General features: G+C 43.0%; 1 protein-coding gene and 1 long non-coding RNA gene across 5 annotated transcripts in view; one reads left to right on the top strand and one right to left on the bottom strand.

Moving 5' to 3' along the window:
• The window catches only part of CPVL (carboxypeptidase vitellogenic like), a 129,640-nt gene that overhangs the window by 101,006 nt on the left and 2,090 nt on the right, over positions 1 to 26,544 (top strand). The gene's annotated exons all lie outside the window — the stretch shown is intronic.
• Positions 26,116 to 26,544, bottom strand: part of LOC144614899 (uncharacterized) — a 42,306-nt gene continuing 41,877 nt past the window's right edge. The window contains exon 3 of the long non-coding RNA XR_013553192.2: positions 26,116 to 26,353. This is a non-coding gene — a long non-coding RNA (uncharacterized LOC144614899). The remainder of the gene's footprint in view (positions 26,354 to 26,544) is intronic.

Below are 26,544 nucleotides of genomic sequence, written 5' to 3'. Positions count from 1 at the left end.
TTAATATATCAGATTTTATATCAAATATATCACATTTTCAGAGTTATGGCATAAATTCTTAACTTATCTTTAAGTAATATTCCGTTGAATGGATGTAATTAATTTTCCAAACAATCCTCTTCTTGTTGGCCTTTTAAGATTGTTTCTTATTGGGGCGCCTGGGTGGCTCAGTCGGTTGGGCGTCCGACTTCAGCTCAGGTCACGATCTCGCGGTCCGTGAGTTCGAGCCCCGCATCGGGCTCTGGGCTGATGGCTCAGAGCCTGGAGCCTGCTTCCGATTCTGTGTCTCCGTCTCTCTCTGCCCCTCCCCCGTTCATGCTCTGTCTCTCTCTGTCTCAAAAATAAATTAAAAAAAAAAACGTTAAAAAAAATTAAAAAAAAAAGGTTGTTGTTGTTATTATTGTTATTTTCTAACAAATATGTGTTTCAGTAGTTCTGATCAGTCGAAAAACACACTGTAACTTTTTGTGTGTACAAAATAACAAAAGATAGGAAGGAACAGAAGATATACCAATCAAAGACAGGAGTTATAAGGGTGGGTTCATCATTTATGTTCAGTAATGATAAAGTAGCTTTGCTTCTTGAGCACGTGTGCTGGACATTGTGATTGGCGCTTCGTGGATATTACCAGAACATCCTTGCAAATCATACAGTGTCATTTCCATTTTACATATGAGGAAACAGACCCTGAGAAGGTAAGCAACCCTGTATCATCCAATGACAGGAAGGGGATTCAAACTTTATTCATTTTGTTCCCATAGCGCGTTTGCCAATGTCTGTCATATTGCCTCTGATATTTAATTGCCAGTCGGGTGGGGAATGTTAGCTCAGTAGAAGGGAGGTTCTCAGGACAAAAAAAGACTCCTTTATGTAATTTTTTCATGTGCTTGAAAGGTATTTGTTAAGCTTTCTTTAGGTGCAATATAAAAGAGATACTTACTGAAACTCATTAGGTTCTGAAGTCACCTCCGGCAATATTTGAGCACAATGTTCTAAAAAATAAGGATAATAATAATAGTTACCTGCTGTGGACTAAATTGTGTGCCTCCTGATTCATATGTTGAAGACCTAACCTACAATGTGATGATATTTGAAGATAAGACCTATAAGGAAGTCGTTAAAGTTAAATGAGGTTGTAAGGGCAAGGCCCTGGTTCTATGGGGTTAGTGTCCTTATAAGAAAAGACACCAGGGGCGCCTGGGTGGCTCAGTCCATTGAACATCCGACTTTGGCTCAGGTCATGTTCTCACGGCTTGTGAGGTCGGGCTCTGTGCTGATGGCTCAGAGCCTGGAGCCTGCTTTGGATTCTGTGTCTCCCTGTCTTTCTGCCCCTCCCTCACTCACACTTGGTCTGTCTCTCTCTCACAATAAATAAACATTAAAAAAAAAGAAAAAACAAAACAAAAACACCAGAGAGCTCACTTGCTCTCCCTCTCTCTGCCACATAAAGACACAGCAAGAAGGCAGCCCTCTACAAGCCAGAAATAGAGCTTACACCAGAAACCAAAATAGCCAGCACTTTGTCTCAGCTCCAGAACTATAAGAAATAAATTTTTGTTGTCTAAGAACAACAGTCTGTGGGGTGCCTGGGTGGCTCATTCGGTTAAAGCATCTGACTTTGGCTCAGGTCGTGATCTCATGGTCCATGAGTTCAAGCCCCACATCAGGCTGTCTGCTATCTGCACAGAGCCTGCTTCGGATCCTCTGTCCCCCCTCTCTATCTGCCCCTCCCCTGCCTGTGCTCTCTCTCTGTCTCTCTCAAAATAAATAAATAAATTTAAAAAAATTTAAAAAAGAACATGCTATGTTATCCTTATAGAATTATTAAGGGAATTCAACAAGTGATTAGCATAGAGCAGAACCTTTTCATAGTAAATGCTTATTGTTATTATCCCAAATCACATATAAGAATCTACATAACAAAAGGTAAATTGTAAATAGTAAGTCAAGATCAGGGAAAGTGTTTGATTGAAAATCAACCCTTGGGGGAAAGTTTATTTTATTTTTTATTTTGTTAACGTTTTATTTATTTTTGAGACAGGGAGAGACAGAGCATGAACGGGGGAGGGTCAGAGAGAGAGAGGGAGATACAGAATCGGAAACAGGCTCCAGGCTCTGAGCTGTCAGCACAGAGCCCGACACGGGGCTCGAACTCACGGACCGCGAGATCATGACCTGAGCCGAAGTCGGCCGCTTAACCGACTGAGCCACCCAGGCACCTCAGGGAAAGTTTAAATATTAAGATTTAGGCTATTAAGGGCAAACATGAAAGTGGGACTGCTAGGGAGCGATGGACGTGTCCCTTGTCCTCTCCTGCTGCACTGCTTTATGATGACAATCCCACCGGGCACACTCAACACGTCCTCCAGATCCTTGATGGCTGCTTCCGCCCACCTGTGTCTCTGTATCCCTCAACCAGCCTCGTGGACCACGCCAGCACTTGGCAGTGCCCATGTGACCGGCTTGGCTCGGTGCATAGAGTATCTAGCTTGGGAGGCTACGGGGCAGTGTGCACCACAGAGGTGGGAAAAGGGATTGGCCGCCACTCAGGAACTTGTGACAAATACCCCACTAAGCCCCGCTGACTCTTCTTGTGAATGCGAAGCACATTGAGCGATGAAATGGCCCTCCTCCGGCTGCCAAAAAGTGGTAACAAAAGAAGCAAGGCCCACATGTGTTTGTGATAGGGAGTGTTTTACCACACGGCCAGGGATCCGCATTTTATGTAGGTGATTTTAAAATGTTGGCAGAACTCCCGCCCCCCTTATGCTTCAGTGTAGGATTGGGGGTGGTGCGCGGAGACGAGGGGAATTAAGGAGGGAAATGAGCTCCGGGGCTAACAAAGGCATTCTCTGTGAGCCTTCGGATGAGAATACTGCCCAAATGTCAAGCGTCTGATAATGAAAAAAACGGGCCTGAGCCACGGACTTGCTTTTCAGCAACAGCAGCGTGTAAATGTGTCTGCCAAGAAAGAAACCTCACTCTTTGCCAGACTCCACAGCTCTTAATTTAAAAATCGAAACCAAAGTAGACTTGTCTCCGGATGGTTGCCTAAAATGTCCGCTTAAGAGGATGACAGCTGTCCCTGGGGAGCAACAGGGTGGAGAGAGCGCCATTCTGCCCACGTGTTCCCGTCAGGTGATGCCTGGGAAAACCAAAGGCAGCTCCAGCCAGCCCGCGGAGATCAGGTGAAGAAGGAGGGCTGGTTGTTGCCTCCTACTCGTTCCCTAGAAGGCAGCACACCTTTGGTATCTATGCGATTCTGAGAATTGGAGACAGCCGTATTACATCATCTGGGGCAGTGGGCTTCTCTCAGTTTGTTCATCTGTAAAATGCAAGGTTTGGACTGAGTTATCTGTAAGATATCTAAGAAAGATCTGAAATACCTATTTTTCATTAATCCCCAGAAGGGCTCAGTTAGCAAGCAATATAGTACAGTGACCTTCAGCGTGTGTGTGTGTGTGTGTGTGTGTGTGTGTGTACTTAATAGTGTTACAGTGTAGACCAAAGGTCTAATCCTCTTTCTCCTTGGCTGGTGACAACCCATGGCCACCTGTTGCTCCTTTTGGGGTCTTTCTCCACCCTTCTCCAAAAGTCAGTTACTGTTCATGATCTGTGAGCATGCTGTCACTGCTTTTGAAATGCGGGCTATTTTGTTATTACACTATTTTGTTTTTATACCATTGAATTGTCATTTTCACCCTAAGGAACTTTTGACTCCACATTTAGAAATATAAAATTTTAAGCAGAATAACACTGGTGAATTTCTTTAAGAATAGCTTTCTAAAAATATGGGGCGCCTGGGTGGCTCAGTCGGTTAAGCGGCCGACTTCGGCTCAGGTCATGATCTCGCGGTCTGTGAGTTCGAGCCCCGCGTCGGGCTCTGTGCTGACAGCTCAGAGCCTGGAGCCTGTTTTGGATTCTATGTCTCTCTCTCTCTGACCCTCCCCCGTTCATGCTCTATCTCTCTCTGTCTCAAAAATAAATAAACGTTAAAAAATTAAAAAAAAAAAAGAATATCTTTCTAAAATAAACTTCAAAGGGGTGCCTGGGTGGCTCCGTTGGTTAAGCGTCCTACTTTGGCTCAGATCACGATCTCTCAGTCCTTGAGTTCAAGCCTCGCGTCTGGCTCTGTGCTAACAGCTCAGAGCCTGGAGCCTGCTTTGGATTCTGTGTCTCCCTCTCTCTCTGCCCCTCTCCCGCTCGCTCGCTTTCTCTCTCTCTCTCTCAAAAATAAATAAACATTAAAGAAAATAAAAATAAATTTCATGAGGCTAAAGTTTCTGAAGAAAGCACTGCAACCATTTCAAATGTTTCCATCTTTATTTCACTGAAAATATTTTATTGAGACTAATTATTTTCCATGTACACATTGAAAGAGAGGGTTGAGTCACCGGTCCGTTTTCATTCTTATCAAATCTTACTGGGCATAAGTTTCTGCTAACATGAGTTTTGCAGAATTTCAAACAAGCCTATTTTTCCTGACTGCAATTTGAGTCATTGTTATTTTTATTTCGTATTTTCGTTATCAATATCAATTCAGGTTATTTAATAATTACAGGATGGATTGTCTCAGCTAGGTAGCATTTTACAGCCGAAGCAAATTTTAGATCTCATTTTCCAGGTGGGAAAACTGAAGCCCAGGGGTTAAGTGACTGTCCAAAGTCTCCTACCCATTTAACGACTGAGCTGGGATTAGATTCCAGGCCTCCTGGCTTCCAGCCCAGTGGTTTTCTACTTCACAAGGGTACACATTTCTGGAATGATGCATTAGCAGCTGCATGCTAGCACAGTGAAAACTGCCACCTGCATACCTGTCTGCCATAATTCGAGAAGGCCTGGGAAATCTCACATCTGATGTTTTCACATCTGATGTTAGCTGTGAAGTCACATGCGTGTGCCCACTTCCTATGGACAGAGCATCAGGGTTTTTAACAGGTACTAGAGCTTAGTAGGAGGTGAGGTCAGGCTCACCCAATGTTAAGAAGAGTTATGGCTTCATCTGGGAACTTCTGATATTGATAAAAGAACAGATGCTGAAATTAGCTAAAATGAGCAGAGAAAACATGGCAGGCAGAGCCTCAAGGTGGGTGCCTGAAGAGCAGGCCACCAGCAGAGCACACAGCTTACTGGTTTCCAGTCTGGAGCCTGGAGAATGAAAACCAGGAGACAGACTGGGAAAGGTCCTATGCCCTCAATGGTTGGAAAATGGTGAGTGCTCCATTGTTGAAGTAGTGGGAGCCATTGAAGGTGGCTTTTCTTTTTCAAATTTTTTTTCAATTTGTTTAAAGTTTATTTTTTTTTTTTTGAGAGAGAGAGAGAGAATGAATATGGGAGGGGCAGAGAGAGGGAGAGAGAGAATCCCAAGTAGGCTCCACACCATCAGCATGGAGCCCAACATGGGGCTCGAACTCATGAACCATGAGAGCATGACCTCAGCTGAAACCGAGAGCTGGACACTTAACCAACTTAGCTACCCAGGTTCCCCTCCAGTTTTTTAAAGTGTCAAATACTAATACCATAAAATTTATCATCTTAACCATTTTTTAATTTCATTTAATTATTTATTTCCTTTTAAGTAGGCTCCACAGCCAACATGGGGCTTAAACTCATGACCCTGAGATCAAGAGTCAACTGAGCCAGCTATTCCCCCGTAATCCTACCCATTTTTAAGTGTGTTATTCAGTGGTATTAAAAGCTTTCATGATATCGTGCATCCATCACCACCGTCCATCTCCATGGCTCTTTTCATCTCCTCAGCTGAAACTGAAGCTATTGACCATTACCTCCCCACTCCCCAACCCCAGCCCCTGGCCAACCGCTGTCCTACACATTCTACTTTCTGTCTCTGTGAACTGGACGGCTCTAAGTATCTCTAATAAATGGAAGCATACAATGTTTGTCACCATGGAAGGTGGTTAAGCACGTTTGCAAAGCTGTCCTTTGGGAAGTTTAAAATGGCAGCAATCAGATGAATTCAGGGTGGAGAGAGGTCAGGGAAGGGGATCCTGGGAAATAAGGAGTCTTGTAAGGAGCTCTATTGGAAGAAGCTTCTTCGCCTATTTCCTGAGCCCAGTGCTTGATTCTGAGGTCCTGAAATGGAGGTTGTGGGGATAAGCTTTGGAATGTCGTGAGGACCGATTGCTGTTTGAGAAGTGGTGTTTGCTCTGTGGTCACACCAACTTAAAAGCTAAGTATCCACAGGGAGAGCCTACATGTGGTGTCATTCTAGTGTTCTCCTTGGGCAGCCACAATAAGCACCACCAGCCCTCTAAAGCACAAGCCCTGAGCCACAATTGCACCTTGACCCTGACCTGAGTGTGTCTTGTGAGACCCTCAGGCCGGTGGGCTGCCATACTCTCCCCAAGGGCCTCTCCCTGAGTTTCCAACAGGAATGAGACCTTCTGCTAGAGGTTATGTACAGAGAAACCAAAGGCAAGGAGCCCCCCTCGCCCCTCACTGTTTTGGAGACTCGTGATCAATGGAAGGTGGTCTGGTGTCAGGAGAGGAAGGTAGACTCTGGAGCTGGACAAACCTCGTGTGAATTTCTGGCCACTCACTGGCTGGGGGCCCCTTCTGGTGCTGTAAACTCTGAGCGAGAAGGGTGTCGGGAGGGCCCAAGGGAATGGCTAATGACGGCCACCAGTTCTTCCGCATTTGTCAGCGCTCGGGCCCGCGGCCTGTCACACACTTTTTAGCCACCGTTTTACGGAATGCTAATCGCTTCCCTGTAAATTACGTGATCGTACTTACTGGTTTACAAAGGAGGAAACACAAGTTTCACCTGCGCAACTTGCTTAATCGTGGTAGTGGTATTTGAGATCTGACAATATCAAATCGTGGCAGCGTCTGATATTTGACAGGGTCAAAGAGTAGTAATATCTGAGATTTGACAACCCAAATCTCAACCTTTCCCTTGCGCCACCATGCCTCTAAGTACGGCAGTGAGGGCAGTGTCGGGGGAAGGGATGGGATACTCCTGTTGGCCGGACTAGTCTACACGTCTGGCCTCGGGGTTCGTATGTGGTGGTGGTGACAGAGGTGGGGGCGATGGCCAGTATACTTGGCAGTGCATCCGGTCCACGTGGAAAAGTCCGTTTCCTAAAGGAAAGCAGGGTGCTTACAAGAGGGAGGAGGAGAGGGAAAGCATGATGTGCAGACAGAAAGCAGTAAGAACCCCAGCTTCCCAGGTGTGCCTTTCTAAAACTAACATTCACTTTGTTTTATTTCTTTGACTACACACAACTGTTAAACGGAGCCAAGAATAACCACAGTCCTTTGAGTCCAAAGGGAGGCCAGGCTGGGATTGGAACCTTTCCACAGATAATCCACAGAGGGAGTGACAGAGAGCTGGCCATTTGCGTCTCTTGGACTTCCTCCTGACAACTGTTGTTGTTGTTTTGTTTTTTGTTTTGTTTTGTTTTGTTTTGTGGGTTTTTTTGGAATTTTAAACACCCTAGGGAGCATTAAGAACTATTCCCCAAGGAACTAACAGTTCCAGAAAGGTCTTCATCAAGTCCTTGGTGGCCCTGACATCAGAGTAAGCAGAGAGCAACAAGTGTGATTTTTTTGTGTGTGTGTTTGACTAGTTGAGAAGGGAGCCGATGAAGTTAAAACAGTATTTAATGGAAGAAAGTAACTGTTAAACAGATTTGAGATGACGATTACCAAATGCAGCTAATTCCCTGGGGACCTGTTTTGGCTTTGTTACAGAAATTGTTACCCAGCGTCTTCCTCTCTCTCCCAGCTCTGTCGCTTTCTACAGAGAGTGCTGTCCTGATTCATAGGTTCTTTGTCTCCATCACTAGATCTGGGAAAAGTTCTGTCCACGCATGGGAATCAGGTGGTGAGCAGAAGACCAGAACATAGCGGTCAAACCACGATGACGGTGATGGCGATGGCGATGGCTTGCTATCATCAGAGAGTTCCATGGTAGTCACGGGCTAAGTTCTCCAGAATCAGGCATTTGGGCCAAGGTTGGGGTAGAAGATGCGTATTAGGGATCAACGCCTGTGGAAAAAAAAAAGGGGGGAGGAAGCAGAATTGACAGAAGAGGAAATCAGACAGTGACGCATGCCTGAGAAACCTTGGCCAACCCGGCAGGGAGCTCTGGAGAGAGTCTTCTTCCATCCACGTCCGACACTGGGCCAAAATGGCCAAGCCTTTAACCCCCCACCTCACTCAGTCACCAAATGCGGGCTGCCCTCGGAAGGGCATCATCTTGGGAAAGGCTGCTGTCTGCAGCTGAGGCAGACCTGAAGGTGCTGACGGCTGGAGGCTGGGAGCTGGTCCATCTTCGGAGGGGGATCTGATGGTTCCACAAAGGCCACCCAGATAATGTAGTTGTGAGCTCTCAGGGTTGGCAGGGGGAGTGGGGATGGCATCAGAGGCTGGTGGTTTGCCTGATGCCACATGAGATATAGGTCTTTGCATAATATCAGACTTCCCCTAAGCGCTCAGTGTAATTAGTCTATCTGCATTAGAAAGATGGATCCAGCCTTGCTCTTCAACTCCTAGCAAGATTCCAAGCGAAGAACAGATTTTTTCAGGAAAAAGAATAAAGAATTGTCAGCAAATATTTCCCTCTTTCCGTTATTTATTAACAGAATGATCGATCACTCCAAAAGTCAGTGACTTAACACAGAAGCAATTTATTATTTCTCATTATGTGGGTGGAATGGGCTCAGCTCGATGGTTCTTCTGACTCACCTGAGATAGCCTGAGACCATCCAGGCAGCTGCATTCAGCTGTGAGTCTGGCAAAAGCTGAGACATCCAAGGTGGCCTCTTCTTCTCCAGTGCTCTTTCCATATGGCCCCTAACCATGCAGTGTCCCGACCTAGCTTCACAACATGGCAGGTGGCTTCCCAAATTTAGAAGCCAAAGATGTCAGTCCTTTTAAGCCCAGGGTTCAAAAGTTCCAGAAAATTATTTCCACTGCATTCTCTTGGTCAAAGCAAATCACAGAAGAGGCCTGGATTCCTCTTAATGGGAAGAATGGCAAAGAATTTGGGACCATTGTTAATCCACTGCATTTTGTCAACGCTTGCAAATATAGATTCCCAGGCCCTATCTCCAAATATTCTGACTTTGGGGTAGGAGCTGAGTATCAGTATATAAGCTTGTTAGAGAATTCTAATGCATCCTGTTTGGGGGAACCCTAAATTGTGATGTCTTTTGGCCTTCTACTGATGCCCAAATGTCCTCCTCTTGCAGGAACCCCATGTGGCTTATGTTTGGATAAAGTTCTATTCTGATGCCTACAGGCTGCTCTAAATCCTGACCGATTTTACTTCCTTACACAGGTCAACCGGAAACCTGAGAACATAGTTTCACTCTTAACAAACCAGCCATTGATCTGAAACCTCACTTTTTAGAAAAGTGTCCTATAGCCAACAGTGTCTACTTGCGGGGCTCTGATTCTCTGAAATCCTGAGACAAAACCTTAGGCTAAATTTTAGACCTCAGTCCCTGCTGTGCATTGTAGATTTTACAAGTGGTCTTTGTTCTCTCAAAATACTGATAGACCATTAGTAATTTGGACTCGTAGGAAGCCTCTGTTATTTACTCAAAACATTAGCTTTCTTTTCCCAGCAGACTTTTGTGCTGTACTGAAATGCCATGGTCTTCTGTGCAAAGTCAAAAAGCATGTCTTTGCTACTTGTCAAAAATGATACAACCAGATAGACTGCTGGAAACGTCAACCAGATCGATTCTCAGCAAAGATGGGTGTCCACCAGGCATCTTGAATTTATTTCTGGATATTAATCATTGGTAAAATACTATGATGATTAGATACAATTAACGTCATGTCAAAGCAAAAATAAAAATGCAGTGATTTAAACATAACATTTTTATTAGGTGATTGTTCAGTTCTTTAGTAAGAGTTCTTAACCTAGGGCAAGCATCCGTGGTTAGTATTCAAAGGGTCAGTGAACTTAGAAGGGAAAAAAATGCATTTTATGTTCACTGACTTCAAACTTAAATGGCATTTCCTTCCATTATGAATTACGAAATTTAGCATTTCCTCCCATTATGAATGTAGACAACAAACCGCAGAGGCCTTAGCAGCACCTTTGACTCTGTCACCAATAGAAAGCAGAAATACTTTCATATCAAATACACATACTGTTTCAAATACCTTGAAACAACATTTATCAACATCACTACTACTTTAAAATTAACAGTGGTTATCGGGGGCGCCCGGGTGGCTCAGTCGGTTTAGTGTCTGACTTTGGCTCAGGTCATGATCTCATGGTTCATGAGTTCGAGCCCCATGTTGGGCTCTGTGCTGACAGCTCAGAACCTTGAGCCTGCTTCAGATTCTGCATCTCCCTCTCTTTATCTCCCTGCCCCTCCCCTGCTCATGCTGTCTCTCTTTCTCTCTCTCTCAAATAATGAATAAATGTTAAAAAAAATTTTTTTTAATTACGGTAGTTACCAGACCCACTCACTGGTCGCTCTTGTTGAATGTATTCATATGGAAGTACACATAATGCTATATCGCAAATTTATTTTTTACTACTTTGTTAATTTCAATATAATGGGTTCATTTGTAATCTATTATATATGTACATATATGTAAAATGTATTTTAAATATTTTTTAATGTTTTTATTTATTTTTGAAGGAGAGAGAGAGAGAGCATGAGCAGGAGAGGAGCAGAGAGAGAAGGAGACACAGAATTTGAAGCAGGCTCCAGGCTCTGTGCTTGTTAACACAGAGCCCAACAGGGGGCTCGAACTCACGAGCTGTGAGATCATGACCTGGGCCGAAGTCGGATGCTCGACCGACTGAGCCACCCAGGCGCCCCCATATAAAATGTATTTTAAAACATTATTCAGAGAAGTGTCCATAGGCCACAGTAGGACACACGGACACATGGCCACATGGACACATGACACAAAATGACCAAGAATCCATGCATTAGACTATTTGAATTATTGAATAATTTCTAGATCCTCCCCACCCCCAACCATAGACCACCTTTGGAGAGTGAGTTATGAGTTATGAGTTTAGCTCTCAAGTAGCCTTGAAGTGTATTTCGAGTTCATGACCTTGGCAATTCTAACTACTGCTATCGCTATACTCAAGTGACATAGTGCAGAGATTAAAAGATTGGATACAGCTCTAGACCCTGTTCCACCACTTACTATCTGTGTGACCTTGGGCAAGTTACTTAACCTCTCCAAGAGGTTCTTCATCAATGAAGTGGGGATAACATTAATCCCTCTCTCTCTCATGAAAAGATTAGTTGCTAGGATTCAATGAGATAATGCGTGTATCTTTGTGTGTGTGTAGAAATATATATATATATATATATATATATATATATATATATGTATATATTTCACTTAACTATATTGAATATATTTCATATATATTTCATATATCACTTGACCCTTACCTGGCACCTAGTAAGCATGGAATAAATATTCCTACTGCCTCTCCTAGTGTTAATCTGTTTTCACAGGGCAAGAAGCTCTCTTCCCAGTCTAATAGGGTCCTAAATAGATACTATGTTTTAAAGGCTCAACTAAATGTTATTTATCAGAAAGGCTTGGAACTACAGCAGCTGTATCCTGTTGTAACTTTACTCAACAATTTCGGTGAGAGGTAGAAGAAATAGAGGGGCTGGGGACATAGTCCACATTTTGCCACATGGCAGTCTAATAATAATAAATAAAAATACACTGAATAACGAGATGTTTCTAAAGCATTGAGTCCCTTCTAGTTCAACAATAATCTGAAACATCCCTGTTGACAATAAATGAAGCATCCAGCCTTTTTGTTTTTGTCTTTCTTCTGTGCCATTTGTACTGAGCCTCTAACATATGGAACCAGGGAAGCAGGGGACTATAGGAATTTAGATTTAAAGAGGGAAAACATGTCTAGCCAAACAAAACCTCCAATTATCTGGCCTCCTTTCTGCTCTTCTGCTGTCCTGCCTGGAGTATGTGGGTGTTTATTTTTGTTCCTAATATTTATTTTCTTCTGCGGCAACCAGAGTCCCAAGGTTTAGATTCTGGCACCAGCCCGGTCTTCTCAGAGCCGCTCGCCAGAGGGGCACTTCCCATTTTTGCTTTGGTTTCCGTTTAATTGCTTCTCTATATCCTCCCCACTTGCTGTTTTAGACACATGGCCCATCTCATCAGGTCTGTGTTGGACAGATGAGAAGAGCATGACAGAGAACGTGTTAAATTTTTTAAAGATTCCTTTTTGTGACTTTGGCAGCATCTGTAGGTGGTTTTGCTTTACTTTTTTTTTAATTAAAAATGGAAGAGTAACCAAAGAGTATATATAACACTTGTGTGAGATAAAACAAATAATGATGAATGAACAGCTTTGTACTTACCAGCCAGTTTAAGAAATGCAGCATTACCAAGAACTTACCTTCCCCAATCCCACTCCCTTCCCTCATTGCCTCTGGAGGTAAACCACCGTCCTGGATTTTGATTTTATCATCCGTTTCGTTTTTTATTAGATTTTTAAAGCTCAGGGTAGGGGCAGAGAGAGAGGGAGCGAGCATTCCAAGCAGGCTTCATGCTAACACAGAGCCTGACGTGGGGTTCGAACCCATGAACTATGAGATCATGACCTGAGCTGAAATCAAGAGTCGGGTGCTCAACCGACTGAGCCACCCAGGCACCACCCCCACCCCATCCTTTTCCTTTTATAAAAAAGTTTTTACTACAGATATGCATCTCCATAAACAATATTTTTCTTTTCATGTTTAATTTGATATAAAAGGACTTATTCTATATGTATTTTGCAATAACATGCTTATGCTGTTCAGTGCTTTCTGAGATTCATCCATGTCAATAGGTTCGGTTGTGCTTTGTTTTCTTTTTCATTGCTGCATAGTATTCCACCACATGATTATACCGCTCATCCATTCCTCTGCTGCTGGACACATGGGTTGTTGCCAGCTTTTCTGCTACTACAAACATTGCTGCTGTGAACGTTCTTGAACATATGTCCTTGTGCCTGTGTGCAAGAGCTTCTTTCTAGGAATAATGCCTAGAAGTGGCACTGATGAGTTCACAGGGTTTGAGCATCTGCAGCTTCCTCAGATAAAGCCAAACTGTTTTCCAAACAGATTATACTCTTGCCAGTAATGTATAAGAGATATGATTATTTCACTTTCTCACCAACTCTTGGACTTCCTCTTAGTCCTCTCTCCTGTGGGCTTGTTTGGGTGAAGGGGGGCTTAATGTCCTTTCTCACGTCTGCCATTCAGTTTGTCTTCTTTCTCTCTTGCTGTCTTTCCCGTCTTCTCTGCCTATCATCAAATGGAAAGGCCTCCACACACGGTGAAAGGCTGAAGTGAACACATCGTGTCCACGTCTTGGCACTGCTCTGGTTAGGCAGATGCATTTTTCTCTCTGGATGTCCAGGGCTAAGGTTGGCTACCAAAATATCCAGCTTAAAAAAAAATAAGAAATTTTTTTTTTTTTAGAAAGTTCCTCAGCCCCTTTTCACTTCAACTCACCAGCAGTGACTCAATATAAGAAGCAACTGAAAAAAGTAGACGTGGGCACCTGGGTGGCTCAGTCGGTTAAGCGTCCGACTTCAGCTCAGATCATGATCTCACAGCTGGTGAGTTCAAGCCCTGTGTCAGGCTCCATACTGATGGCTCAGAGCCTGGAGCCTGCTTTGGATTCTTCTCTCCTTCTCTCTCTGCCCCTCTCCCGCTCCTGCTCTGTCCCAGTCATTCTCAAATAAACATTAAAAAAAGTGTAATAAATTTTAAAAAAGCAAACATATTTTAATGTACACCATGGATTTGCAGGCAAGACCTAGACCATTGAGAGGAGAGTCTGAATCTTTTCCCAGCACATCAAAAATAACCCCACTTCCATTACTTTCCCACTGAGACAAGAAGGAGGTGAAGTGACTTAGCCAGTTGCTTTGCTATGTGTCTTGCCACAAAATTAAGAAGAATAGTAATTGGTAAATATTACTAGCATTCGCCACATCTGCTTTATAGATCCCTCTCAGCAGCCTGACTTGATTCATATCCTAGTGCTTGACACAGAAACCGCAAAGAACTATTTAACGAGAAAGACACTGATTTTATATAACACAATAAAAAAAAAAAAACATATAGCCTTTTGGGCACATTTTTAAAAAGATGGTTCCCTTACTTTATATATTCGAAAACGAAACTGTGTTTGCTTTGTGGTGTTTTGAGAAAAGGCACAGGCTTTAGAAGATGCTATTCAAGAACACTCTGTGTTTTAAGTTGTGGTTTAAATTTTTTTTTTCCTTTGACAATAGCTGGTCTTCCAGCTAGAGTGGTCCTCCTCTCCACTCTACTCGTCTCTCGGTGCTTTTTCCAAATGCCAGTCTAATCATGTTTTCCCTTATTCAAACGTCCTCACGGAATCCCCGCTACCTGTAGAATAAAGCCTGAAGTCTCTCCATAGAGTAGTAAAGAGGTTAGTCTGGCCTGGGCTTTCTTCCCCCCACCTGAATTCTCACCCTCCCTCCTTGTCCATTAGAATCCTAAAGAACAAAACAAAACACCTTATAATTCCCCTTATAACACCTTGCTGTTTTGTTAGTCAGCAATTCCCATGGAAAGGTCCTTTCTGCTCCTCTGGCTGCCCAGAAAACCCCCATGTGCCTTTCAGGGATGAGAACTACCTCTAGGGGGCTCAGTCAGTAGAGTATGCCACTCTTGATCTTGTCATGAATTTGAGCCCCATTCGAACATAGAGATTATAAATAAATAAGTAAATAAATAAATAAATTGACCTCTAGGAAGCCCTCCTTCTCCCAGAATACCTCCTGCTCTACATCTCTATGTACATCTTCTAGTGCATGTACCTCACTGGGGTTTCTCTTTAGTTTACCTCCTTAATTGCCTTCCTCCCCTCCTTGACACTGAGCTCCTTGAAGACAAGAATACGATATCATTTATCTCTGTAGCAAACCCCTTAGCACCGTTCCCAGCACCCAGTAAATGTCCAGTGAATGAAAATCAAATTGGCCCCTACCTTATATTCATGCCCATTCGTGTGTGTGTGTGTGTGTGTGTGTGTGTGTGTGTGTTAAAAATGCAATTCTCAAGGAGTGCTGTGGTTGCTTACCAACTGCATGTACCGAAGTGTCTTCTAAGAAATAGACTAGGTGTGCTAAGATCATGAATGGTTCAAAGCAATTCCCTTCAAACGAAAGGATGCCCTGTTCATGTCAGCTGAAGACGATTTCCTTTCTGTGTTACACAGGAGAAGAAAGGAGAAATATTCTGGGAAATAAACGTATGGGAGGAGTTGGAGAAGTTTCATTATCTCAGTGGCTGACTAGAATGTCCTGTCCTTTAAAAAATTGAGTTTTTGGTGTTTGGGGTTTTTTTTCCTAAAAAAAAAAAGAAAAACAAAACCACACAGCTTGCTTCCTGAAAACAAAGGAAATAATAAACAATAGCGACTCCCAATTTTACTCTGATTATTTGCCAAGAGTCATCTTAGTTCATGTGGTTCTATTTCATTAGAGAGGGCTGATTAGCATAAAAAGAATGCTTCTAAATTAAGCTACCCAAATATGCAGTTAGTTAATACTCAGGGAGCTAATTTATTGTATTATTTAAAATATAAATTGGGTAGCAAATCTATTTACTGAGGTATAACAGCTAGGCAATGATGCATAATTTTCTCTTAGCTGTTGAGTGGTTTTTAATATCTATTGAAATTTAACAGAGAACCATTTCATTATGAGAAGTGAATAAATACTAAGAAGACTAACGTTTAAAGTATTATCCACACATGGAGAATAGGTTTTAAAACTTAATGATATTTGAGGAACAAAGGGAACTGGGGTTGCTTTTTAAATGGCAACATTTTGTGTTTCAATTTGAAGTGTAACCAGATCCACAAAATTGCTTGTGGAAATGTTAAACAGAGCCAAAAAATAAACAAGGTGGAGGGTGGAGTGGGGCCGAGAAAAGGGCAAGAATGAAATAAAGTTGTGTTAAGAAACCACCACATCATCAACTGGACCAAAGGCACTACCTGTGCCTTGCACAGTCTTTGCTTTGCTAGTGAAAACCATGTGCCTTGTTTTATTTCAACCAATAACATCACGAAAATGTTGTGATCATTGGCGTGTCCCATATCCTCAATTCCTGGGGACATTTTTGGGTCTGGGGTCCCCTTAGGCTGTGGGTCAGGAACACAGTGGAATCTAGATACCCTTTCTAGTCAGTAGTTGTCCCAAACGGACCAGCTTTGGGGTGTCGCAAGGGCTCTCCTACAAACAGAGGCATCCATGAATGCTGTGGTGTGGTCTTGAAACTCTTATTCCTATTATACTAGAACTCAGTGGGGGTAGGCAGGACTGGAAGCAGGCAGCAGGACCTTCTCATCTTTCTGCAAATATTTGAAACCCTGCCCATCTGATTTCCTAAGCCAAGATCTCAGAGACGTTTTAGACCTTATAATTTATTGATTTGAGTGGATATTTCTTTTATTTATTTTGGGACACAGAAAGAATGCTCTAATGTTTCATCTTTCCCCAGGAGAGCCAAGATGTCAGAGAACCAGTGGTCGGAAGGTAAACTGGCTTGGGAGAGCGGGGAGACATTGATCTGTAGTGTTTGCGCATTTTCGTGGTGTAAATATTCCACTGTGGTTGATTTCAGGCTACCAATATAACACCACTGAACGTGGAGTTGGGCAGCAGTAGACACAATCGGCTGTCCCGAGCCAGTGCCAGAGCTCCAGCACACAATGCTAGAGCCTCCCTGCACTGATGTTTGTAGGAGGTCAACCTTTAGCGGGCTGGCTGGCTCTTGTCTCCCTGTTCCCCAGAAGGCAGCGAGTCGGGCTCTACGTACTCGATACACCCCCAGCAGAGAGTATTTGCTGCCGTAACGTCTGCCCTCTGCTCCCTGGCTCCCCCCTTCTCTCCTCCCAAAGAAAACTACAAACAGTTCGTAGTTTGTAGTTTGTACTCAAAGCTAGATATTGAGTACGAGTAATTAATGAACTGGATTTTGTGCTCTTTACCCTCTTGTGGATTTCACATATAAAACTGGACATGGAGGAAGTGAAGCTTCGATTGCTTTTTTTAACTGCATCAAATCCTAGGTTGTAAAGTGAGTTCTTCAAAGGGGATAAAAACAGACAGAATGGCTTTTTGCCATTCTGCTAAGACAAGTGAGGTCTTGCTTGCTTGACATTTCTATGTGGGGAGAAGAGGGTGTTTGGCATTGCAAGTGGTAATAGGGGGTGGAGGGAAAGGATGGGACGGATCATGATGTTGGCAGGTTTAAGGGATAAAATTCACTCTAGACAGTTAAGTCAAGCATATTGACAGAAGTTTGAGCTCACATTCAATCTGCTTTCTTACTTTAATTGGGACCTTTCCCGTGGGAAGGAAGGATTCATAGCATGGAAATAAAGAAAGCCTGGAAGAGAATTTTTCTCCCTCCTGAACAATATAATTCTTCTTCTGAACAAGTATAGTACTACATTTTATATTTATTAGTGTTGTAACTTCTGATCTTACTCCACTCTTAAAGGGAAAACATACTTCTCTGACGATAAAAAAGGAGATAATAGTCTGATGACCATTGCTTGAGTGTTGATATATATCTGTACGGCACACGGTACAAGCTTAATATGTATTTACCAACTGAGTGCTGTGCAGTGTTTAATATGCATCTCTTTGAACCCGTACAAAAAGTTAGATATTCTTAGAGTAACAGACTATCCTAGTTTGCCTGACCCTTTTTCAACTTTAGCACTTTGAAGATCCCATATTCCCAGGAATCCCTCAGGTCAGGGCAGACTGGGACAACTGGTCACCCTAATTTTTACCTTCATTTTTACAGATGAGAAAATTGAAGCAGTTAAGTCCCTGTGCCAAAGTCAAGGGGCTGGACTCAAATCCAGATCTGTTGAATCCTGAGTTCATGCTTTTGACCACTATGCCGAATTGCTTCCTACTACACTGTCCTGTGCTTTAGTTTTCCACTGACAAAAATGATCAAGGGGGAGAAGGTTCTAACCTTAGTCATTCATACCAACATTGCTGAAATTAACATAGAAATTCTTGGAGCTGATTTTTTTTTTTTAATCAGAGACATTCATAGCACATTGAAACATCTAACTGATTTGATTTGGTGAGATTAGGCTAAGAGATGTGATTGAAGGGCCTTCATCTCTGAGGCATTCATTTTGTGCCTCTCTAAAAAGATGGGGGGTATGACTTGATCACCAGATTTCTTCTCATTTAAAGGCTCCCTGATTGTCAGGAGTCTGTTTTTCACGTTACACAGAAAGGTCTCTGCCATTTATCCTTATCCTTCTATCTTGTCTTTTCCTTTGGAGACAAAATGTCTTTTTTTAAAAACACTATTTCCTTGTTAATAATACATTGTTTTATCATCTCTCCTTTAATTTTATTTTGTATTAATTTTTAAATCTTAATTCTAGGATAGTTAACGTATAATAGTATATTAGCTTCAGGTGTACAATATAATGATTCAACAATTCTATCCATAACTCAGAGCTCATCATGATAAGTGTACTTTTAATCCCTTTCACCTACTTCACCCATCCCCCCACCCATGTCCCCTCTGTTACCATCAGTTTGTTTTCTATAGTTAAGAGTCTCTTTCTTGGTTTCTCTCTCTCTCTCTCTCTTTTTTCTTTGTTCATATGTTCTGTTTCCTAAATTCCATATATGAGTGAAATCATCTGGTATTTGTCTTTCTCTAACTTATTTTACTTTAACATTATAGTCTCTAGCTCCATCCATGTCATTGAAAATGGCAAAATTTCATTCTTTCTTTATGGCTGAGTAATACTCCACTGCATATATATACCACATCTTCTTTATCCATTCGTCTGTCGATCGACACTTGAGCTATTTCCATAACTTGGCTATTGTAGATAATGCTACAATAAATGTAGGGATATTATCCATCCTTTGACCATGTCCTTAGAGATTACAACACACGTGCGGATTTAAGAAAGTTGACTTTGATATCATATGATTTCACTCACATGTGGTCTTTAAAAAACAAAACAGATGAACATAGGGGAAGGGAAGGAAAAATAAGATAAAAACAGAGATGGAGGCAAACCATAAGAGACTCTTAAATACAGAGAACAAACTGAGGGCTGCTGGAGGGGAGTTGGGTAGTGTGATGGGCTAGATAGGTGATGGGTATTAATGAGGGCACTTTGGAGATGAGCACTGGGTGTTTACTAAATTCTATTCCTGAGACAATTATTACACTGGATGTTAACTAACTTGGATTTAAATTTAAAAAAATAATAATAAAAAGGGGCTTAGTCAGTTAAGTGTCCGACTTCGGCTCAGATCATGATCTCGCGGTTTGTGAGTTGAGCCCTGCATCCGGCTCTGTGCTGACAGCTCAGAGCCTGGAGCCTGCTTCAAAGTCTGTGTCTCCCTCTCTCTCTGACCCTTCCCTGTTCACGCTCTGTCTCTCTCTCTCTCAAAAATAAATAAAACAGGGGCACCTGGGTGGCTCGGTCGGTTAAGCATCTGACTTCGGCTCAGGTCATGATCTCACGGTCCGTGAGTTCGAGCCCCGCGTCGGGCTCTGTGCTGACTGCTCAGAGCCTGGAGCCTGTTTCAGATTCTGTGTCTCCCTCCCTCTCTGCCCCTCCCCTGTTCACGCTCTGTCTCTCACTGTCTCAAAAATAAACATTAAAAAAAAAATTAAAAAAAAAAAAAAATAAATAAATAAATAAATAAATAAATAAAACATTAAAATAATAAATAAATAAATTAATTAATTAATTAAAAAAAACAAACAGAAAGTTGGCTTTGAATCAGTGCATTTATCATTTGCCAGATATGCAAATACCTGAAAATACCTTAACTCTGTGCCACCTTTTGTGCAACTGTTGTCTTTTTTGTTTTGTTTTTTTTAACTTCTATGTGGTTTGTACTCCACGAGACATTATTATTATTGCCATTCATTTATTTTTAGGTACACATGTAGATTCTCAGTTGCTTTTCATTCTCCTCCGTGTTTGCATGTTTCCATTAGGGACCATTACCCTTCTGTCTGAAGAACAATCTTCAAACCTTTCTTCACACACCTGCCGGCAAGACCTTTTTCCAGTTTTTTCTTTCCTTGAAAATATCTGTATGCGGTCATTTACATGGACATTCTAGGTTGTAGCTGTTTTCTTTTCTAACTTGAAAGATAGGATTTCACAGTCTTCTAGCTCCCATTGTTTCCGTTAACTAGTCAGCTTTCTTGTTTCTTTGAAGTTATTGAAAGTGCCATTTCTTTTTCTGGCAACTTTTAAGATTTTCTCTCTGTCTTTGGTGTTAACAGTTTACCGTTGTGTGCCCAGATGTGGTCAGTTTTCTTTGGATTTTTCCCACGTAGTTTCATAGAGCTCCTCAAAGCTGTGGCTTGTTGACTTTTGCCAATTTTGGAGAGTTTTTTTACTCACGGTCTCTAAACTTTACTATTTCTCTTGTACTGTTCCTTCCTTCTCTTCTTATTCCAGGACTCCAGTTAAACATAGTTAAATATTTTGTCATCTCATGTCTTTTTTTTTTTTTTCTTTCCTCCGTGTTTTCCGTAACTTCTTAAATAATTTGGTCATGGTTATTTTATTTATTTATTTATTTTTAATTTTTTTTTTCAACTTTTTAAATTTATTTTTGGGACAGAGAGAGAGACAGAGCATGAACGGGGGAGGGGCAGAGAGAGAGGGAGACACAGAATCGGAAACAGGCTCCAGGCTCTGAGCCATCAGCCCAGAGCCTGACACGGGGCTCAGACTCACGGACCGCGAGATCGTGACCTGGCTGAAGTCGGACGCTTAACCGACTGCGCCACCCAGGCGCCCCTGGTCATGGTCATTTTAAAATCTATACCTGATAGCTCCAGTATCTGGATCCCTGTGGTCTCTTTCTGTCGTCTGCTTTTTCCCTTGGTCTCTGGACCTTTGATCTTATCTTTTGCCATGCCTACCATGTTTTCTTGAATGCTGGACAAAATGTATGAAAAATGATGTTATCTTTCTTCAAAAAAGCCTTTAATTTTTTTCTGAAAGCCAGTTAGTACAGGGGCGGATCATCTGGCTTCAGTCAGGGGCTCACATGGTGAGTGGGTGCTAGAGTTCAGGTTTTGGAGGGCTAACCTTGTCTTTGATGGGTCTAACAGAAAGCCTGTGATGTTCACCTCCATGACAAGCCTGTAATTTCAAATCGCGTCTTTTGTTTCTTTGGGGTTTTCTTTCTTTCTAGTTTTTGGTCTCCCAGACACCCTAAGCCTTGCTTCGCTTTTCATCCTTTTATCTGTCACTTTTTTTTTTTTTTTTTTGGCTTCTTGGCAAGAGAAGCTTAGGCATTGGTGAGTTTCTCAGAGAGAAAAGCAGCACAAAATGTTAGGTTCACTTCTCTGCGATTCTCTTTTTTCCATGGTCTTGGCCTCTCAAGCCCTCGTTGCTTTCTGATACTTTTCAAACAGCGTTTTTGCTTTTTTTTTTTTTAATGTTTTATTTATTTTTAAGAGAGAGAGAAACAACGGGAGGGACAGAGACAGAGAGGGAGACACAGAATCCGAAGACAGGCTCCAGGCTCTGAGCTGTCAGCACAGAGCCCGACTCGGGGCTTGAATCCACGAACTGTGAGATCATGACCTGAGCCGAAGTCGGACACTTAACCGACTGAGCCACCCAGGCGCCCCAGCGTTCTTTTCTTTTTAATTCGGCTTTTGGTGTTCTTGTGGGGTGGGGTTGGTTTGACACATGCTATTGCATCATGGTCAAGAGTGGACATCTTGGGGTGCCTGGGTGGCTCAGTCGGTTAAGCATCTGACTTTGGCTCAGGTCATGATCTCACGGCTTGTGGGTTTGAGCCCTGCGTCGGGCTCTGTGCTGACAGCTTGGAGCCTGGATCCTGCTTTGGATTCTGTGTCTCCTTCTCTCTCTGCTCCTTCCTCCCACCTCAAGAATAAATAAACATTAAAAAAAATTTTTTTAAGTGGAAATCCTAAATTATGATATTGTTGTAACTGATTAAGTGAGATGGTATATCTAGGAGGCCCTTAGGGAACTGTCAATAGCATCAAAGCTATGTATTGGATACAAGGATGTGTTCCATTGTGATGGCTACATTTCGGTCAGCTAAAGCACCTTTCCCCGTTGCGTTCAATAATCCATTGCTACACTAGACATGTACACTGGTAAATCTCAAGTTTTCCCGGGGTGTTTTGGGAGCAGCTCTTAACTTTGACCTCTGCTTTTTTTTTTTTTTTCTTTTTTTTAGGGGAAGGGTTATCGTTGTTGGTTTTGATAACAAGCTGTGGCTTGTTTTTTTATTCTCATTCCCAAGTACCTTTTGTTTTTAGTATATTTTTTTTCTTTCAGGGCCTATTTATTCTGTTTCTGCTCCTGGTTATGGTCTGCAAATGAAAAGGTTAAGATTTTGTAAATATGAAATAAGGTAAAAATAATAAAACAACTCTAGTATAAATCAGAAACCATAACAAGCAAGATTCTTTTCCAGGTTTGCATCGTCCTGTAGTGAAAAAAGAGATTTATAAATCTATCCCACATTGCTTGCTTCCCAAACTCACCTCTTTTTCTTCTTTCTTGGTTAATAGCATCTCCCTTTGCAAAGCTGGGACAGAAGCCTGAAATGGGGCGATGTATGTATGTGCTGGGGGATGCTTTCAGTTTACCTTTATGTCTGATTAGTCACTGATTTTGTTGGTTCCAGCCCGACATTCCTCTTCTCCTTCCCCTCCTCCCCATTTCTCCCGTGTGCCCACATCCTCTCTCACCTGGACAGCTGGTCTCCAAATTTGCCTCCCTGCCTCAGTATCATTTCTTTCTAAATCAGCCCCCTCAATACACAAGAAGTCATCTTTCTATAATGCAAATCTGAGCATATCACTCACTACCCTGCTTAAAACCCTTTAAGACATGTCCAGAAGAGGCAACTCCATAGAGACAGAAGGCAGCCTAGTGATTGCCAGGGGCTGGCAGGGAGAGGAGAATGGGAAGAGATAGCTAATGGATAATCAGTTTCCCTTTGGGGTGATGAAAACATTCTGCAACAAGATAGTGGTGACGGTTGCACAACATTGTGAATGCGATAAATGCTACTGTCCATTTAAAAATGGTTAGAAGGGTGGGGCGCCTGGGTGGCTCAGTTGGTCAGGTGTCAGACCTCAGCTCAGGTCATGATCTTGTGGTTTGTGAGCCCGAGCCCCGCGTCGGGCTCTGTGCTGACAGTTCATGTGCGGAACCGCTCGTGGGCTGTGGGGTGTCTGCGCACTTTCGCACTCCTCTGTGTTTGCAAGAGCAGTTTCCTCTGGGTGTGGTCCCTCCCCCACCCCAGCCAGCATCGTCTGTCCAGATACCTGCTCCTCCAAGGCTCCCACGAAGTCTCCCCTGATACACCCACATCAACACGCCCAGTGTGAATTTCCCACGATATCTTGTCTCCTGTAAAAGCACAACCGGGAAACCTTTACAGCCAGGTCCGTGTTTCTGGTTCCAGGGAGAATTACATCCTTCTCTAAAAATTAAAGTGGAATGAAGCTTGAAAGTGTTTGCATAACCCTTTTAAGATTCATGACACATTTGTGACCCCCTGGAACATCTGGAATACATGAGTTTAGAGGTTTCAGCTCTCGTGTGGAAACACCCAACATACACAGTTTCTGTTGCTGAGACCAATTCTACCCAGGGAGCCTTGGGATTAATCTTGTCACATTTAAATATGGAATCATGGCCCTGTCGCATTTTGTTACACACCTCTAAAAACCGTGGCGTGGTTTGTGCCCTTGATTTGTGAGTGGTGAGCAGCTTGGCTATAAACAACAGAGTGATTTTTTTCGGCACTCAAAAATTTATCTTTTGGTTTTTTTCTGGCACTCGTAAATTTATTTTTGAAGTTAACATCAGTAAAATGCTCTATATTAATCTGCTAGGGAATATACTTTGAAAATTTTGTGACATGCGAAAACAACCTTGTTCCTAAATGAGTTTTTCCTTCCAATCTTCATGGCACCGTTTATGATGTGATTTGCTCCCAGGCTGGGGGGTCATGCAGGTTACTGAGAATAAGAATTGTTAACACCCAACCCAGTCTCTTCTTCACCACTTGATTATCATGGTCATGGAAGTGTGTGTGTGTGTGTGTGTGTGTGTGTGTGTGTGTGTGTAAATACCAAGAGGGCAGATGATGAGGAAGAAATACACTAAGGTGAGATCATGACTAGGTGTTAATTTCTGTTTGCATTCTCTATTGATATAAATAGAGAATTGCCCGGTTTGTCACAGAATGGAAAAAAGGTTTTCTAAACAGTGGTTCTCAAAGAGTAGTCTTTGGACCAATGGCATCAGCATTACCTTGGAATTGTTAGAAGTGTCAGGCCCTGCCCTGGACCTTCAGAGCTGGAGAGTCTAGGGGTTGGGGCTCAGCAATCTGTCTTAAGAAGCTCAAGCATCTTGGGGCACAGTCACATTTGAGAGCCACTGTTTTCAGCAACCCCCTCAAACCCAGATTTCTTGATGCTAATGTAGGAATACAAGGCTTTAGGGTAGTTTGATACAAGCATTTTGATCCTGGCTTTTGAATGGGGAGGACCATTGGAAAAATAATGACAATGGCTAATATTTATTGAGTTCCATCCCAGTCCAGACACCGTGCTAAGTGTTCCATGAACATTACTCCATTAATTTCTCACATAATTCCCAACTATCCCAAGAGGTAATACTTTCTTCTCTCTTGTACAGTTAAGGAAACTGAGGCTCAGAGCAGGTAAATTACTTGTCCAGTGTCACACAGCTTGCTGTGCCTCAAGTCTTGCTCCCGCACACTGACTCCAAGCCACGCCATAAAGGCTCCCCCCCATTAGCTGCAGCTCTGGTCCTGGAGGCAGACTGACCTTTTCGCTCTTGGATTCAGCATACCACCGTTCCGGACCATTGCTGCCAAATTCATTTCCAGTCGAAGCAGCAGCTGGGTTTTGTCACAAGCATGACTTTCTTAAGTGTCCTCAGCTGAGCTGAAGTTGCACAAAATCACTCATCAGATTTCTGCCAAGGCTGGAGATTTGGATGGGAATCTACAGGAGAGAATTCTAGCCTGGGATTGTGGGGGCAGCAAAAGTTTTCCTCCAGAGTCACCTACAGGGACTCATGTCACACGTATGTTTACTTTCAGTCTGTGACGAAGCAAGACATGTTGGGTTTCCAGATGCAAGCTTGAACACAAATGGTAGATGGGCTCCACTGTCGTTGCAGCAAGGGACAAACGGCCATTGATGGAGTGTTGCATGAGGCAGGTGTTTCCAAACGCACGTGAGGGTTAAGTCCTAGCTCACGTCTGTAATGGCGGTCTGCTTCCCTTACCTGCCTCAGAGGGCTGTTGAGAGATGGGTGAAATGTTCTGTGACTAAGCTGTAAAGCTTGGCTCAAATGTGAAGAATGATTGTACAAATACTGCGACTTGAATAAAAACGCTGGTGTCTGCATCAGAAGCCAGGTTCTAGCTTATTCTCTCAGTTACGATTGTGTGACTTGGGCAAGCCTCCGAAGAGCTCCGTATCACTCCGTCACCGAGGCTGGTGTCAATGGTGATCTCTACCATCTCTCTCTGCACACCTTGGCTAGCTGTGAGCTGCAAAGCAAAACTCATCTACTGATGTTGACCCCACTGGCCGCCTGGCAAGGTTGTAAGATGCCGGGGGCTGGGGGTGGATTTGTAATATAATAAATGCACTACGTAAATGTATTTGTACTCTTTTTCTGCCTCCGTTCCCTTCTTATTGAGACAGGTAAAACACGCTACGAAGGGCCTCGTCAAAGTGGTCCTTACTTGCCGATTGTGACTTAGCAGCTAGAACGCACTGAATGTGATCCCTCACTCCATCCACTACTGACCGCTGTCCGGTTGCCACATGTGCCATAGAATATCTCAGGCTACAATGACTCCCCCATGCAGGAGGCCTGCCAACACCCACTGTCAGTTCTTTCCCTTTTGGTACTGAATCATGAAGGCCTCTCCTGGTCCTCTACTTGGGGCACTTGCTGCTGAGCCTACAGTCTTTCTGAGTACAAAGACCAGTACCCCCACCCCTTTCTTAAATTAGTATGGCACCTAGCACTAGGGTCTGAATTCACCTTAACTATAGGTGTTTAAGAATGTGTTGTACATCGGGGCGCCTGGGTGGCTCCGTCGGTTGGGCGTCCGACTTCAGCTCAGGTCACGATCTCGCGGTCCGTGAGTTCGAGCCCCGCGGCGGGCTCTGGGCTGACAGCTCGGAGCCTGGAGCCTCCTTCACATTCTGTGTCTCCCTGTCTCTCTGCTCCTCCCCTGCTCACGCTCTGTCTCTCTCTGTCTCAAAAATAAATAAAAACATTAAAAAAAAAAAAAAAGAATGCGTTCTACATCTTGTTAGGTGACACAGGTAACCGTGCCATCCAAACTCAGTGAGTCCGTATTAAGCACAAGTGCATTTCAGGGTGTGTTAATTTTACATAAAATCTGGGGGAAGTGTACTGATGCCCGCATTTTACTTTGAAACG

This window comes from Panthera onca, chromosome A2 (genome assembly GCF_046562875.1).
Source record: "Panthera onca isolate mPanOnc1 chromosome A2, mPanOnc1 haplotype 2, whole genome shotgun sequence".
In the NCBI taxonomy this organism is placed as follows: Eukaryota; Metazoa; Chordata; class Mammalia; order Carnivora; family Felidae; genus Panthera; species Panthera onca.
The sequence above is the reverse complement of the archived record's forward strand: the minus strand, read 5'-3'. Positions and strand labels throughout refer to the sequence as shown.